At 42.2% G+C, this 17,831-nt stretch overlaps 1 protein-coding gene across 1 annotated transcript in view; it reads left to right on the top strand.

The window, feature by feature from the left end:
* Positions 1 to 16,420: 16,420 nt before the first annotated feature.
* Ptn (pleiotrophin) overlaps positions 16,421 to 17,831 on the top strand; it is an 85,282-nt gene continuing 83,871 nt past the window's right edge. The window contains exon 1 of the mRNA XM_075953821.1: positions 16,421 to 16,769. The gene's annotated coding sequence lies outside the window, so the exon portion shown is untranslated. The remainder of the gene's footprint in view (positions 16,770 to 17,831) is intronic.

Here is a 17,831-nt window from a genome sequence, read left to right as displayed (position 1 = left end):
AAACAGTTTTTCTCTGTGGTTTCTGTATACATTCCTTGGCCAGATTTCCAGCCCTGACTTCTCTTCATGACTGACAACAAACCATAAGCTGACACAAATCCTTTCCTGCCTTAAGTTGTTTTGGGTCAGTCTTGTATCACAGCAACAGAAAGCCAAACTAGGACAGCAGGGAAGTAATTAAAAGTCAGCCTTTAGCAAAGTTTCTTATTTTTACTCCATTTAAAGGGGCGAATAGCAGTTTAAAGATGGTTTTATTACACTGTTGAGAGCTTCTTACAGGAAAAGGAGCTGATTTAGGAACATTGTGAGTGTACTACTAATTGGCCCGTAGTTTTTGAATCATTCATGGAATTTACACATAAAGTGGAATCTTTAGCTGCCAGTTTGTGCTGTGGTATAGCTCTGTTAACTGTAGCTAAACAATGCTTTCTCCACCATTGGGATCTTTCACAGCCCCCCAGCTGGAGATTCCTAGGGGTGGACTTCTTTCTAATAGTCCACTTCTGTTCCTTAACTCAAAGACCAGTGTTCTCATCTGGGAAGCTGGAGTGTGATGGACTATTCTTGCTCATTTGATACTTTCTCACTCATAGCAAACTGACTGCTGCTTCTAATCAGTTTTGTGCTTCCTAATCTGTTGCTCCTTAATTCTTGTTTACTTATTTAGACTGCTATTATTTCCCACAGGAATTATCTCAGTGGGTACACACTGCATCTTTTATTTTAAGTACAGCACATCACAGTAGGACTTTTTAAAATGTGTGTGGGTGTGTGCGTGCAGGTGTATTACTGTGCGTGTCAACATAGATATAGGTTATAAGGTAGCTTGATGCTTGATGGAGTTCATTCTTTCCTTTTACCTTATGTGTCCTTGGTATGAAACTCAGGTCATCAGTCTTGGCGACATGTTACTTTACCTGTTGAGCCACCTTGCTAGCCCAGAGTGGAAAATTTTAAAAACGAAAATCTGATGTATGATGCTTCACAGCTTAGATCTTGTTATGATGCTAACCATACTGTAGAGACAACATCCTCAATGATGCTGGCAAAACCACAGATCCGATCCATGTTCATCTATTCAAATCCACTCCTTAGAATTTCTTTCTAAGGAAGCTATGCAAACAATGGAGCATCTGTGTACAAAGACCTAGTGCACTGTTTCAGATTTGATTTCTCTTTTGCATATATGCTGAGATAAAACAGGATCTATTTAAGCATATATATGTACACACATGCATACTTTATATGTATATACTTAAACCTTAAACCCAATCTTTTAGGTCTTTTATTATTCATTTCATTTTTTCAAATTATATTATTTCCCCCTTTCCTTTCCTCATGCTAATCCTTCCCATGTACCAGCTCCCCTGGTTCCCTCTTAAAATCATGGCCTCTTTATTGCTGTTGTTTTGTTTGTTTGTTTGTCTTTTGAGGCAGGGTTTCTTTGCATAACAGCCCTAGTTGTCCTGGAACTCACTCTGTAGACCAGGCTGGTCTTAAACTCATAGTGATCCACCTGCCTCTGCCTCCCGAGTGTTGATATTTAAGGCATGTGCAAAATCATGGTTTCTTTAATTACATATGGGCACACACATACTTGCTTAATCTATAAATATAACACGCTCAGTCTGTTTAGTGTTACTTATATGTTTATGACTTTAGGGGTGGCCACTTGGTATTAGAGAATCAATTACGAAGACTCATGTCTGGGGAAGACTGTCTCTCCTGCTGTGCTCTCAGCATTCTGCAGTTCCCTGTAGCTCTTTATCTGCGCATCAGGACACATGAGGTTTCCATGCTAGCATGTCTTTTGACATACGTCATACCTTAGGTAGCCATATTGTTGAGCTGTCATGTGTGAAGCTTCCCAGTCATTTCTAGAAGACACATCCTCACAGCAAGTTTTCTGTCCCTTCAGATCTTTTCATCTTTCTTTCCCCTCTTTTATGATGTTCCCTGAGTCTCAGGTGCAGGACTTGGGCTTGAGATGGATTAATTTGGGGCTGGTTGCTCTACAATCACTTGTTCTCCGCATCTTAACCAGTTGTGGTTTTCTGTAATGGTCTCCATCTCTTGTAAAGAGAGGTTTTGATGGAGGTGGGTCTTGTATCTTATTTGTTCCTTTCATTGGTTAACTAATAAATAAAGCTGCTTGACCTGATAGTACAGAAAATTAGGTAGGTGGAGTAAACAGAACAGAATGCTGGGAGAAAGAAACCGAGTCAAGTAGTCACCATGATTCTCCCACTTTAGACAGATGCAGGTTAAGATCTTCCCTGGTAAGCCACCTCGTGGGCTACACAGATTATTAGAAATAGGTTAGATCAATATGTAATTGCTACCCAATAAGAGGCTGCAACTAATGGGCCAGGCAGTGTTTAAAAGAATACAGTTTCCGTGTAATTATTTCAGATAAAGCTAGCCTGCGGGAGCTGGGGTGGCCAGAATGCCCACCGCTGCTCCTTCAACAAGGTTTCTTGATGAGGGATGAGAACTACACTTACTTCTGTGTATAAGGATAAATATTTACATTGCAGTTGGGGATTATGCTTATTTAGTAAAGTGATGGTTTTAGGTTCTCCTCTAAGATCCATGACCTCACTAGTCCTGGGGAGTTGACTAGGTTTCTACTACTAGGCAGAATCTCTCTCCTGTGAGATGGCCATTAGGCCAGATAGAGAGCTGATGAGTGTGCCGCTATTGAACCTTAGAGTTCTCGTGCCTTGCCATTTATCATTGTAGTTCATAGGTCTTACTGATTAGGGATACTGGTTGCTTCCCCGTTTTGGAAGCATGCATAGCACCTTCTGGTAGAATGGAAAGCCTAAGACCTGGTACTATGAAAGCTCATCCTTAGGAAGGAGGCTTCATCTTGAGTCCAGAGTACCTGGTGCCTTCAGAAATAGGCATTCAATAGTCTGCATTGTTTGTAGAGTCTCCTGGTTGTAGTGTTTTTGTTAGACAGTCTTTGACTCTTGGCAGAACAGTATCAGTCCAAGTGGTATGACTTCATTAAACTATCTGTGTGTATAAATGGGTATATGTGTGTATGTATGTATATCACATATACATACATACATATTATAATACAATATATAGGTAAGTTATATAGTGCTTACTTTTGTGTAAATAATGATTCCTTGGGCTTTTCCAGACATCCGTGGTGTTATTTCACCCTCCTCCCTCTCCTGCTGTATAGACCTCCCTTCTCCCTCCCTGATTAAATCCTTCCATTTTACCCATTTCCCCCTGCAAATCACTTGCGCCCTGCTATTTCTGTATCTAGTCCTCCCCCTCAAGATCCCCTTTTAACTTTTCTGATTTTTGTCGAATTTAGAGTTGTAATGACGCTGAACCATAGGACAAAACCACCAAGGACAAAAGCTTTGGGGAACAGCAGTGGCACTCAGCAGCTCTCTAAGAGCTGGTCTCAAGGCCAGCTCAGCAGGAGAGAAATGGAGCCTCTACCAGCTGGTGTGCTCACACCTGAAAGTGGGGAGCTGAGACTCACAGACAAGGAAGGACATGTGGTGTCGTCTTCCTGGGTCTGGGTCACCTCGCTCAGTATACCATTCCACTGTAGTTATCTTCAGCATTGGTCACAGATGTCAATGTCCACCAGTTCATTAGCAAACTGACAGGAGTGTTAGAAACCTGAGTTCGAAAAACAATTAATATCCACTTAAAGTTTTAAATATGAAAGTTGGGAAATAGTTTGCCAGATTACATCATGACAAGAACTGAAATCTGTAAACAGACACTGTGCTTTCACTTTTCCAGCTGCCCAGACCCAAATAATCACACAGAAATGGTATTAATTACAACACTGTTTGCCTGATGGCTCAGGCATATTTCTAGCTAGCTCTTATGCCTTAAATTAACCCATTTTATTATTTTATATTTTACCATGAGGCTCATGGTTTGTTACCTTACATCTTGCTTCTGGGCAGCTACAAGGCATCTCTCTGACTTCACCTTCTTTCCTCCTCTATTTCTGTTTTGATTTCCCACCTTGCTATATTCTGCCCTGTCATGGGTCAAGGCAGCTTCTTTATTAACCAATGGTAATGAAATATATTCACAGCATACAGATGGACATCCCACATTGGAAATCAAATAATATTGTGTTTAGATGAGTCCTTTATAGTTCCTGTATCTTTCAGCACTCTAACATTGTGTGCCAAATCCAACCTAATCTGTGAAAAGTAAGCCCCTCCCCAAACTATTCTAAACTAAAATTAGCAAGTTATAAATTACGTGTACTCTCTTTTTAAGAAGAGAGTATGGACACAAGAAGCAACCATTCAGCAGATAACTGATTGGCGCTCTTGTTCCCACTAAATAATTCAGTGTCTCTAATGGAAGTCAGATCCAATGTCTTCCCAGTGGATGAGCGTTATCCAATATTCAGCTAGCAGTTCAAGGCTTGTAGAGAATAACAGTAAAGCATGAGGTAAAAAATAAAATATTTTAATGGTGTTCATATTCTCCTGGGGGTATCCTGACAAGAAGTTTCTAGCTTCCTGGGCATCTGTCTCTGCTGTGAAGAGATAGAGAGAGGGAGAGAATGAGTGAAAATCAATATTCAAATGTGAAACAGTCAGAAAGTTCAACAAGGGGCACTGGTATTAACAGGTTTGTGTATGTGGTTAGCCTTTCGCAAGTCCCTGGTCTGAAGAGGACAGAAGATGTACTAAGTAAATAACTCATTAGGAACCAAATGGCCAGGTTTGCTGAGCTCAAAAGGAGCTCTCTCCATCTAAGGGAGAATATTCATGTGAGCCAGTCTAGAGACTTCAGCAACAGAATGAACTGGTGCATAAAGTGCTGTGTTGTTCTCTGCCTTCCCCTCTCTCATTCAAAACAGGAAGAGAATATTGATTTCCTCGTCTTGGCCACCAGCCCCACCTCTTCTCACCATAAGTACTGAGATGAATGAGAGTGAGTCTCTCAAAGCACTAAGCAATCTTCAAGAGAGTACCGCCTTATAAATTAAAAAGAGAAAAAAAAAGAAAGAAAAGCTGTATTATTATGGGGTAGAAATGTCAGAGAGAAAGTTGGAGCTCTTATCAAAGGCTGTTGGTGCCCCAACATTTGCTGTCAGCCCTGAAAAGGTGGCTGTGAAGCTCATTGTATCCAGTCCTGGTTGGCCTTGGGCCCAGCATACAGTGGGATTTCTGGCCAATGGCCCCTTACAGTGGAAAGGCTGGCGCCTGGCCCAGGGATTAGAGAACTTTCATTTCTTTGTCTCATTGATATTAGTCACAGAATCTCCCTTTTCAGGCACAACCCAAACCCATGTGGGGTGGGGGATAGAAGCAGAAATTGCTGCAAACTCTGAGCTCTTGAGTTCCCTAGGACTAAGGAAATTGTCCATTTCTGACTCGCGTATACAACATCTGTATCTATTTTGTTATGCACATTTATCAGGAAATGGATAGTATGGGGTGTCCTTGAAAGAAAAATTGCTTTATAGACATAAGAAACTATAAGTTAACCTTGAATAAACAAAGAAGTCTGTATATTTGGCCCTTTTCCCCTTCTCTGCTTGCCTTCCAATTTTCTCTCTTTTACATTCTTCGTCTTTAATAAATTAATAACTATCCTGAAATTTCATCTCAAAAAATAATTTGGTGAACAAAATTTGTGGGCACATTTTCTTCAGTCCGTGTGTGTGTGTGTGTGTGTGTGCGCGCGCATGCGTGCGTGCGTGCAGCCTTTTCAAAAGGCCACATGTAATACACAGTTGAGATAGTTCTTGATCCCTTGCATGGCAGAATCTATCCATGTAATGATATCCTAGATTCATATTCTGTTCAAATCTTGGAGAATGCTGTGCTTAGTATCATAGGATAAGGTTTGGTTTCAAATAATAATATGGTCTTAAACAGTCATCTCTAGTGGAAACTAGAAATCCTATCCAAAATCAAATTGGGACAACACTAGCCAGCAACTGATTTGAAAATAAATCACAGAGCTCCAGCATACCATAACCAAAGGACTAAGTTTTTTATTTATTTACCTGATTCACCTATACTTTGGTACAAGAAAAAAATGACTTAGAGTAGATCAAAACTCAGTACATATCATAATCTTGCCTGTTTTCATTATATTGCAAACTTGCCTTTAGTGTGTAGAATCAGTTAACGTGGGCATGGCATTTTCTGGCACCAGTGGCGAGGTAGAGGAAATCAACTAAGAACACACAGATGAAAATCAGTTGCCTTGATGATAAGTTCCCACTGTCCTCATTAGACAATTCTAGCTCAGCCTCGTTTGAAGTGGGGAGAATGGTGACCATCCTTATAGGGGTCATGATGTGTTCTATGGTGAATGACAAATATATGGCGGAAACTTTGAAGATTTCCATTATGCTGGTAAACAGAGTTGCTCCTGCACTTGATCCAGCATGGCAGGGTTGACAATCAAAGAAAACTGCATTCTCGTGGATACATCTTCTCTAAAGGCTTCAAAACTCCGACAATTATGAAATCTCCAATTCCCATATCAGTGGCAAGGTAAAGATTGCTAGTCTCATATGTTGGATAAAAATGAAGGCCAAGAGTCATTGGTCTTCTACCCAAAGTCGGGGCGTGTTCCAGCAGCAGAACAAGGCAACTCACTGCTCATTTTTGGCCCCTTACTCTCATGTCTGCATTTCTTCCAATTGACAGCTGTTTGTTTGAGTCAAAAAAATATTGATCTTGAGGAGAAGCGGCACTGGTACTGAGGCAGCTCTATGAAGCTGGGTCACTTATGCCATGGTGAGTCAGGAGTTTGTCTGAAGGCAGATACGGAAAGATCTATGACTACAGAAAGCAGAAAGAACCAAGGAAAGATCTATGACTACAGAAAGCAGAAAGAACCAAGGAGGCCTGAAAAGCATGCTGTGTTCACAGGCCACAGGGAATTGCTACCAGTTTTGACAGACATAATACACTGGGGGCTGGAAAGAAATAGGTACATTAGGAACGGCCAAAATTTTACATGGTGCTTTCCAAATGCATTTTCCCGATGCTGTAGAAGCTTAGATTCACACACGGAAGGCTGGCAGGATAGCAGCCACTTCTTGCATTTTCATCCTTTGAGGCTGTCTCCATGTTTTATACATTTGCCAAATCTGTCTTTCTAAATATGATTTGCATTAAGTCCATCTGGAGTTTGTAGTGTTCCCGGGTCTTTACAATACCAATGGTAAAGGCAATTTCAGGACCCACTGCAAAGTGAACTTCATGATAATCCAAGTTCGCTTCTTCATCTGCATTCTCTGTTTCGATGGAAGCAGTCTCCTCTTGCTTTTCCTAAGCTCTGGTGTGGATGGCTCCCCTGCCCTACTTTTTAACCGATGAAGCATTCTTTGTCTTGAACTCCTAAGCATTTGTTAGTAATGCTACTTGTGTAATCTGGTAGCAAATAGGGCCTGTCATTCAGGATGACGTAGTCCTGGGACACAATCTGAAGTCTGCCAGTCAGGTATCCATTGTCTTGATGTCTGTGCTGGTTGACTTTCTGTCAACCTCATGAAAGCCTGTATCATTTCAGAGGAGGAAATTTTAATTGAGAAAACATTTCCATTGGATTTGACTGTGGCAGCTCTGTAGAGCATTTTGTTGATTACTGGTTGATGTGAAAGGACTCAGCCCACTGCAGTCATTGCTACTCCTGGGTAGGTGGCAGTGAGTAGTATAAGAAGGCAGATTGGGCTGGGCGGTGGTGGCGCACGCCTTTAATCCCAGCACTTGGGAGGCAGAGACAGGCGGATCTCTGTGAGTTCGAGACCAGCCTGGTCTACAAGAGCTAGTTCCAGGACAGGCTCCAAAGCTACAGAAAAAAAACCTGTCTCAACCAAAAAAAAAAAAAAAAAAAAAAAAAGAAAAGAAAGAAAAAGAAGAAGAAGAAGAAGGCAGGTTCGAAAAGCTGCATGCCTCCATGGCCTCTGGTTCATGGCCAAGGAATCCTCTGCTTCGGTTCCTGTGCGCTTCCCTCAGCAAAAGACTGTAATACAAACACTCAAACAAATCCTTTCCTCTTCCAAGTTGGTTTTGATGAGCATTTTACCACAGCAACAAAAGGGAAAAGTAGGGTAACATTATTCCTGGTTGACTCTCAATTTACTAGCTGTTTAATGTTAGACATTAAAATCCAGTGTTTGGAAGGAATAAATAAGAGTGAATTGTTAGCTACTTTTGAAAGCCATAGAATGCAGTTTTTAAAAAGGAGAATGCAAGTCCCTAAAATGAATTAGCCTCAAAGCATAACAAATGAAAGAACTCCAACACTTAGCTCAGGCAATGTGACATGAGTGTTTGCTTGGGCCTCCCAGCTGGGACTGAGGAGAAATGATTCAGAATTAGCAAAAAGTCCACTGAAGTGGTGGCTACATAGGGCGTTTGTCAAAGTCATCAAGCTGTGAAGTTAAAATAGAGTCGTTTGAATCTTAAAGGACATGTCTCTTGTTAATGTGTATTTTTCATATGTAGTCCTCACTTAATGCAGTATTTGACCCAGAATATAATGTGATAATTAAAAAACAAAACAAAAAAAGAAAAGAAAAACAACCTCTTTATTATACTTAACTATGTATAATCAAATGAATCTATTTTAACTTTTCAGCTTGATGACATTTTGACAAATGTCCTATGTAGCCACCACATCAATAGACTATTTGCTATTCTAATCATTTCTCTTGAGTTCCAACCAGCAGGCCCAAGCAAACACTTGGTTCTATTTTAGCCACATAGGTCGAATTTTCTTTTTGTAGAGTATCAGACATTAGAGTCACATTGCATGTGATAAGTGTTGAAATCCTTTCATTCATTATATTCTTAAAATTAATTCATTTTGTTGCACGTGTTTGCTGTTCACTGTAGAGTAATATTTAATGGATCTACTGCATTTTAATGATACATTCATCAGCTTCTTGTTTTGAGCTCTGATGAATAAAAATGCTATGGACATTTATACATAAATTTTACCATGGGACATATTTTTCTCTTGAGCAGCTACCTAACAGTGTAGAGTCTACTGTGTCTAGAAAAGCCTGACGACATGCTAGATTCATGCCTAATTTATGAGAAGCTGCCACACCGTCTCTCGGAGTTGGTTAGACTGGTTTGGATTCTCACCAACTCTTAGGGTTGGCAGTCTTTAAATTTCAGCTCTTTGCTGGTGAGTATAGTGCTAGCTCGCTGAGGTTTTAGTTTGCATCATTGAGGTTTTAGTTTGCATTTCTGAGAGGTTTCAATAAACTTAAGATTTTTTTCAGGCACTTATGGGCATGCATCTATTTTCTTTTTAAAAGTACCAAATTCTTTGCCCCGTTTTTATAGGATTGAATGGCTCCTGATTACCAAATTTTATGAGATATTTTAAAAATTTCAGGTTATAATTTTTGCCACACATGTATTTTGAGAACATTTACCTATCCTTCCCAAATTGCTTTATTTTTAATGGTAGTTTGTAACGTGTAAGGATATTTTGCCCGTATGTATATCCAAGCATTACATGCACATATGATGCCTACAGATTTCAGAAGACATCAGATGCCCTGGAACTGGAGCTACAGATGGGTGTGAGCCACCATGCAGGTGCTGGAAAGGGAACCGGGGTCCTCTGAAAGAGGAACAAGTGCTGTTCACCACTCAGTCCTCTCCCTAGCACCCCTCATGGTCTATTTTGAATAAATTTTTCTCTCCGGTATCAAATCATCCTTCTTCCCAGATGTGTATCCAGTTCTTTGAGTAGAATTTGTTGCAAATACTCTCCCCCTGTCATCAAACTGTTTATATGTATATTTATGTTTATATATGTGAGCATTGATTATTTTTCTTCATTGATCTACTTTTATACTAAGGATTATTTCAACTTTGTAGCAAGACCAAGGAGTGTGAATGTTTTTTTAATATTTATTTTTATTTGTGCTGCGTTGGTGTTTTGTCTGCACGTATGTGTGAGGATGCCAGATCCCCTGTAATTATTGTTACAGACAGTTGTGAGCTGCCACGTGGGTGCTGGGGATTGAACCCGGGTCCTCGTGAAGAGCTGTCGTTGCTCTTAACCACTGAGCCATCTCTATAGCCCTCAGTGTGAATCTTTAAATCTTGTTTCAGTTTAAATAAATTTTGTCTATTCTCTATTCTTTGTCCTTCCACACACATTTTGCTATTAGGTTATCACTTTCTATTAAAATATACAATGGGGGCCCAAGAAAATAGCTCAATTGGAGAATTGGTCACCACACAGGATAAAGAAATGAGCAGTTTCTACACTCACATGAAAGCTAGTCATGGTGGCATATAGTGATATTTTATTCGTGTTGATATTTTATTCGTGTTTTAATGAATAAAGTTTGCCTGATGATCAGAGTGCAAAGCTAGCCACACTAGTCAGTAACACAGGCCAGGCAGTGGTGGCTCATACCTTTAGTCCTGGCACACTCACCCGTTAGCCCTAGAAGATGGGCAGTGTTGGTGCATGCCTTTAAGCCCAGTACTAGAGAGGAATATAAAGCAGAAGGAGACAGGAACTCGCTCTCTCCAGTCTGAAGATTTCATAGAGGTAAGAGCTCTCTAGTGACTTGGCTGCTTTGCTTTGCTGATCTTCAGCTTGAACCCCAATATCTGTCTATAGGTTTTTTATTACTCATGCTACAATGGCAAGCACTTGTCACCCCAGTGCTCAGGAAGGAGTAGGAGAATCTCTGTGTTCATTGGCCAAGCGTCTCATTGAACTGGAAAGCCCCAAGTCCCAGTGAAAGATCCTATCTCCTTAACGATGGTGGGTGACTGTTGAGGAGCCGCAGCTGGGTTGACGGCTGGCTTCCACCCTCTATGCACACCTGCACACAAACACAGATACGCACATAACACATCCACCCACACACAGAGCACATTCGAATTTTGTTTTGATTGTCTTGCATCTAAGTATGGAAAGATTTTACAGTTTTGCAATCCGAAATCTTTGTTTTGAAGCACGGGAACTCTCTTTTTTCTTTAGATGTGCTAAAACTGTTCTTACAAATTTTGGGTCTTTGTGGTGTACAAGCTTTGGGCATATTTCCCTAAATTTAGTCCGAAGTATTTGCGCGCGCGCACACACACACACACACACACACACACACACACACGTATATGTTTGTATATATTTCCTGTATATGTATGCATATGTATGTATATATATACATTTCCAAAATATATATGGAATCCTTTGGGCTGCCACATCCTTTAAAGAAGACTGAAGCTTTTTTCCCCCAGGAACTACCAATGGCTACTAGTTCCTCAGAGATTCTCTACCCTACCTGTGTCAGAGTTTTGCCTGGCTTAATTCCACCAGTGTGGATAACCCCAGCTGCTGTGAGTTTGAGTGCAGCAGCCATGTTATGTCCAGAGAATAGAATTCCTCAACCTTCCTACCCATTCTTCTCTTCTGACATTTTTCTGTGCCTCCTCTTCCGTGATGTTACTTGAACTTTGGTTGGGTATTTGATACAGATGTCTTGTTTAGGCCTGATTACCCAGTCTAGAGTTCTCTGAACTTTGACTAACTGTCTCTTTGTTGACTATTGCTCACAGCAAAAACCTGCTTCTCTGACCAAGGCTAAGTGTAGCCTTGGTCTATGGTATCCACAAAAATGTTTAGATGGGATTTTGACAGCATAACCATCTAGCAAAATAGCAGCAGTAGGTTCTGGGGTAGGGTCTCTGACCTCTACAGCCATGGGCTTTGACTAGGTTGACAGTACCAGGCATGAGATTCCCTATTGTGAATCAGGTCTCAAACCTGGCCAGAAAACAGCTACCCCATAATAGTTCTACTATTATTGCACCTGTGGGTATGACTTGACTGATAATCTGATATAGTATATGTATGATCACGAACTATGGAAGACCATTGTGTTTTCTCCAGTAACTCACACAGCACCTTCAGGTACTATGAAAGCTTGCCAAGGGGGAGGAAGTTTCCTGGTTGTTTTGAGGCTGGTTTCTTTCTCTAAGCCCTGTAGCCAGAGTATGTGATATCTTCATCATTGGTGTTTTACTCTATAGCCATGGTGAATGAATAACCAAGGGCAATGACATTCGCTTTTGTTGTTTTAGAGACCTCTGGGGCCTCCCTGACCGATAACCAATAGAGTGGTTTCTTGTGTCTTGAATGACACCGTGTAAGTAGAAAATGCTGCACCCTGAACGTTTCCTGCTCCCTGCCTACCGTGAAATGTGGTGACAGTTGTCTCACATTCCTGGTGGCACAGGCTGAACTGCTCTGCCATGCCTTCCCTGCCATAATGGACTAAAATCCCCCAAACCGTGGGCCAGAGAAAGTCTCCTCACTTAAGATGCTTTTGTCTGCTACTTTGTCATGCTGATGAGAAAGGTCACTACTACGGGTTACTTAGTCCATGGGGTTAGATTCTCTGTGTCCTCCTGATAGACTTCCATGTACACCCCCAGTCCTAGAAAAAGGCAGTTCTCCTCCCTTTGATGCTTTTCAGTTCTTATAAGACTTCGTTGGCTAGAATTACTAATACAAAATTACATGAAACTACTAAAACGTGAAGTTTTTGCCTCCTAACAAGGGCAATGTTTAGTCATAGCGAAAGTGGGTGCTTTCTGACTAAAACTGAGGCAAAAACTTCACACACACACGTTGGGTATTAGGGCCTGATGTTTTTCTAGGCCTTAGTGTTGCCCCTAACAACATCTTATTCGTCTATGGTTGCTTTGACAATCTGGAACCTCGTGTTGACAGATTTTAGCAAGAAGGGCAGGCTAGAGGGGCATGAACTGGAGATACTTAAATTTAGCAGGTACTGATATGGCTTAAATATATGAAATATAGACTAAATCTAATCTTCCTCCTCCTCCTCCTCCTCCTCCTCCTCCTCCTCCTCCTCCTCCTCCCTCTCCTCCTCCTCTTCTTCTTCTTCTTCTTCTTCTTCTTCTTCTTCTTCTTCTTCTTCTTCTTCTTCTTCTTCTTCTTCTTCTTCTACTACTTCTACTACTAAATCTTTCTTAAGTAGTTAATTTCAGTTAATTAAGCAGTTAAGTATTTTTAGTTAATTTTGTCACAGGCCAAAGTCTGATGCATACAAACTGCTTACCTGATCTCCTAACCACATGAACAATGCTAGCAAAAAGAAGAGGCAGGATTTGGGAAGGACCTAAGCATGCTTGCTAGAATGCATTTCTCTATATGTGTTCCTGGGATTGCCCTCAAGCTGTGACAGATAGCTTGATGGATTGTTCTTTGCATTCTAGGGAGATGGGAGAACTAGAGAGTGATGACCAAGAATCCAAACACCCTGCCAAGTAGACAGTAGGAGATGTGTTACCCAATTTTTCATCTGCTTCCTCCACATTTTCAAAGATCCAGCTAGTAACCCACCTCTTTGTATTTGTCACCGAGGAATCAGTGGCCTCATTTTCAAAACAACCGTAGGCCCTGTTAGAGTTTTCCTGATTTCAAATCACCTTGCATTAATTCCTTATTAGTCTTGTAACAGGCATGCAGAGGGTCATTAATTTCACCTGGAGAGGTTGAATGGGAGCAGAGAAACCCGTGATAGTAACTGCTGATCGGAGCTTCAGAGAACAAAAGCGTTTGGAGTTATTCCCCTAGCAATTGGGGAGCAGGGTAGGGGGAAACATTCAGTCAAGGAGTAATTGCAGAACCTCCTGCTGGGGGCTCTGTGTCTACTCTCGCTCTCCTGTGGTGTCTGCACCACAGCTTTGGGACCTTGTGAAACCAGTGGGGGGTTTTTCATTCTCAGTGGCACTTGGATCATTTGGAGTAAACCTTAGTTACTTGTGGTGGACACAGGCTGCCGCGGAGCCGACTTGAACACCCAACCCTCTAGCTGGGAGTTCCCACCACTGAGCTCTATCGCTCTGCCACAACTCCAGCCAGCTCAGATGGCGCCCTTTCTGCGGATGGCTTTGCGTGGAGGCTCTTCAGGCTTCACAGGTCAATTTTCTTCAGTATTGTTTGGGTCATCGCTCAAATTTATATCTCTGAAGTTTTCTTCCCAAATCAGCATTTTCTTTTCGTGTCACTAATCACATTATTTCCCCCCTAATTTTAATTTGTTAATTAAGATCAAATAGACACGCTTTCTGGATGTCAACATTTTTAACATTTTTCTTTGTGATTATATCCAGTCAAACACTGAAGGGCTCCCCAAGGGTAGTCACGTGAGTGCAATGACTAGAAATCTGGCATCGGTCTTCCCAGGATATGTAGACTTGAGGTTGGGCATCTCTGGTGCATTAATAGTGTTTTACTTAGGCTTTAGTGAAAATATTGGTTGATTTAAAATGCAGCTTATTGCCTTTATAGATTTCTACTTATGGAAAAAAACATACTCTTCACTCTTTTACATTTTCAAAATATCGTGGTAAATAATGTCATTAGTATTTCTCAGTTTTGACCCTACTTACATTTTGGAACAACTTATTTGTGTGTGTGTGTGTTGTTCATATGTTAACACGTGCTTACATATGTGTAAACCCACATACATACTGGTGTGCATGCCCATGTGTATGTTTGCCTGTGGAGGCTTCACTTAACTCCCCACTTTATCTACTCAGACAGGGTATCTTGCTGAACCCAGAGCTTATGATTTGGTTAGTCTAACTAATCACTTTGTTCCAAGGTCCTTGTTTCTGCCTCCCAAGTGCTGGGATTATAGGCTACAAGTTGGGCACTAGGGATCCAGACTCCAGTCTGACATTTGCACAGAAAGCTCTTGAGTCACTAGGCCATAGAGACAGGCCTGTAAGATGTATGTGTAACATTCTTGACCTCTGCTCCCTGGAGAGCTCACTAGATAGAATATGTCATATCTTCCCCCAAATTGTGATAACTAAAAATGTCTCCAGACTTTACTAAGTGTCTCCTAGAGGTTCTCCCTTTTGAGAACCACAGATATAACTAAAATTCACATGTGTCTCTTTAGCAACATGTTATATTTTGAAGTGATAAATGAAACAGAGTTGACATCATGAGAATCCAAAAAGTGCCATAATTAATCCAACATGGTTTACTGAACTGAGAGCAGCCTATGCTAAACATAAAGATAAAATTAAGGGGTAGTAAGGAGAAGGACAAGCTTTTTGAAATAGTCTTAGAATTCCATCACTACAGAACAGAAGGAAATGTTGAGGCCTGTCTTACAGTAAAGGGACTGGCAAAAACAAATCTTGGGAGTCATTCATAAAGCATTCAGGTAAAGCCCGGTGGAAATGGGTTGACTGCTCCCTGGTGAAATGAAGACTAGAAAAGGAAACCGAGTCACTGGGAGTCCGACTTGAGGAAGACAGGGTGGTTTGCGCACAAGGAAAGGCAGCTGGAGAAGAGTCTGATGCAGAGATAGGCTTGGGTGTGCAAACAAAGTTCTGTTGTTTCCTCCTTTGAAAAAAAACCCAATGCATTAAAAGCTCTCTCCTGCAGGGTCACCTCTTTTGTCCCCAGAGGACTCTTGGGCCTTGGTGCAGTAAGCAGTAAACAGAAGAGCCCCCATCTCACCCCCGCCCATCCTTAAAACAACTTGCCGTAAACTAATGGCTCTCATTGTAGGATGGTCCTAAGATATGAGGGTTCAAAGGTCATGGGATCCCATAAGACTTACTAATTAAGTTGAGTCGGAGGGGTGTAATGTCAGAATTGGGAGAAATTGGAGTCCATTTTACAATTTGAACATATTTGGGTAAATTTGAGTTTTACTCCTCCGTCATTGTGCAGTAGTTTCTGTATGAGACTCAACGCTGATATGTCACTTCATCCTCTTGGTTCAAAAGTCGCAGGAAGCTGGGAAGTTCACTCTCCGAGCGTTACAAACCCCCGAGTTTGAGCCACACTGATTATCCCATGTTCTTTGCCAAAAGCGTGTCAAAAAATCGGTCTCTAGAGGCATCAAAGAAGCCAAAAATCCCCTAAAGGAAAGTGACATTTAATTGGGAATTTTCAGAGATCTGTCAATCCCAGTGACAACCCAGGAAAGGTTCTTCGCAGGTTAGTGACTGCAGGTGGGCTGCGGCTGGCGGCCGAAGTTAGCTGGACTCCCTGCGGGGAAGGTCTTTGGGGATCCAGAGAAAGAGCAAGGGGGAGCTGCGTTCGCACATAACTCCCCCTACCCTCAGTATATCATGCTTTAAAAAAGAAAGAAAGAAAGCGTGGGACCAAAACTGTAGTCTACAATACCATCGGTTTTCCAATTAAGATACCGACTTGATAAGTCGAGGTATGGAGCCATGAGAGGAAAAAATGATGGTGCTTGGGAATTTGTTAAAGAAATATCGTGCGGGGTGGATGTTAAGAACAAACAGTTTTATATTCCCTCGTCTTTCCGTGCAAATTCGTTTGGGGAAAGCCTGCCCCCAGAGTAGCCTGCTTTTCATAAGCTTCCCAATCAGATTTCGGGGGCAAAGCACTCCCCCTCCCTCGCACAGCCTGCTTCTTCTCCCCGCCGGCTCCTCTCAACCCTCCCATTCTCCATTTCCCTCCTTGGCAGGGTGTAATTGAGTCAAGGCAGGATCAGGTTCCCCGCCTTCCCGTCCAAAAATCCCGCCAAGGAAGCCCCAGAGCATAAGAAAATCCAAAGTGGAGCGAGGGGAAGAAAGAAAGCACTGAGTCATCCATCCAGAAGGGGGGGAGAGCGCAGCCGCCCAGGCAGGAGCAGCAGCCAGCAGTACCTGGAGTCCGCTGCAGAAACCTCGCCCTGCACCGTGCAACAAAGGCAGCCTGCAAGTCAGCGAGGACATCTGCAAGCCAAAGTAAGTGCAAGGCACCCTGTGGATTTCTCCGAAGGGTCCCGGGTGAAGTGTGTATACCCCCAGGCCACTTTCCTGGCAATCTGCAGTCCGTGGGGGTTGGAGGCTGAGAGGAGCTGCCTGGAGTTGGCTAATGGGACTGATTTTCAAAGCCGACTTGCTCCAGAAGGCAAACTAACCGAGGGAAATTGGGGGGGTGGGGGGTGGTAAACGAGTTCGGCCAGTGAGGGTGTGCTCGTATGAGAGGAAGGAAAGCAGCTTTTGTGTTGTGGAGAGTGCGTGGGGATGGCGTTCCTGCTACCTGCTGGAGCAGGCAGAGCGCGGGAGAGGATACAGTTGTGCTCTTTGTAAAACCTGGAGCTTTGGTGGGTGTGTCTGGCCCACCCAGTAAAGAGATAGATAGATAGATGAGAGAGAGAGAGAGAGAGAGAGAGAGAGAGAGAGAGAGAGAGAGAGAGAGAGAGAGAGAGAGAGAGAGAGAGAGAGAGAGAAAGAAAGAAAGAATCCATCAGGCAGCTCTCATTTCCGTACCTCCACTTCTCAGGTTGCCCCAAGCTCGCCAAATGCCAACTGCTGCCGCTTAGGTGTGGTACACGCGCGGCGCGGTCTGCCCCTCCTGTGTCTGCTGACAGAAGACCATCTCTCCCTATCCTACCTGCCAGCTCAGGAACGGGTTCTAGAAACAGTTCAGTCCAAAGTTTCAAAGACATGCTTTGGATTCTGCCTTTTCTTGGGAGTGCCAATTATACTAACGAACGGGCACACAAGCACTTAGGTTTTCAATTTCATCCAAAGAACCCAGGGATGTGAGCAAGACTAGTTTGGCAAATACCCAGAATCTTTGAGGTGATGTTTCAATTAAGTTATCATAATGTATTTTGAGAAGAATGTATTCACTTCCTTTGTGCACAAAACACAGCCTCTCCTCTCCTCTTACACAGGCGTGTGTGTGCGCGCACACACACACTTCTATGGAATATGCTGTGGCACGTGAATACAAGAACACACTTTTGATTATATACAGAGAGCTAACTCATTCCCATCTTCCCTTTAACAGGGACTTTA

The sequence above is a fragment of the Microtus pennsylvanicus genome, chromosome 19 (genome assembly GCF_037038515.1).
Source record: "Microtus pennsylvanicus isolate mMicPen1 chromosome 19, mMicPen1.hap1, whole genome shotgun sequence".
Lineage (NCBI taxonomy): Eukaryota > Metazoa > Chordata > Mammalia > Rodentia > Cricetidae > Microtus > Microtus pennsylvanicus.
Note: the sequence above shows the minus strand (reverse complement) of the source record. Positions and strands in the feature narration are given on the sequence as shown.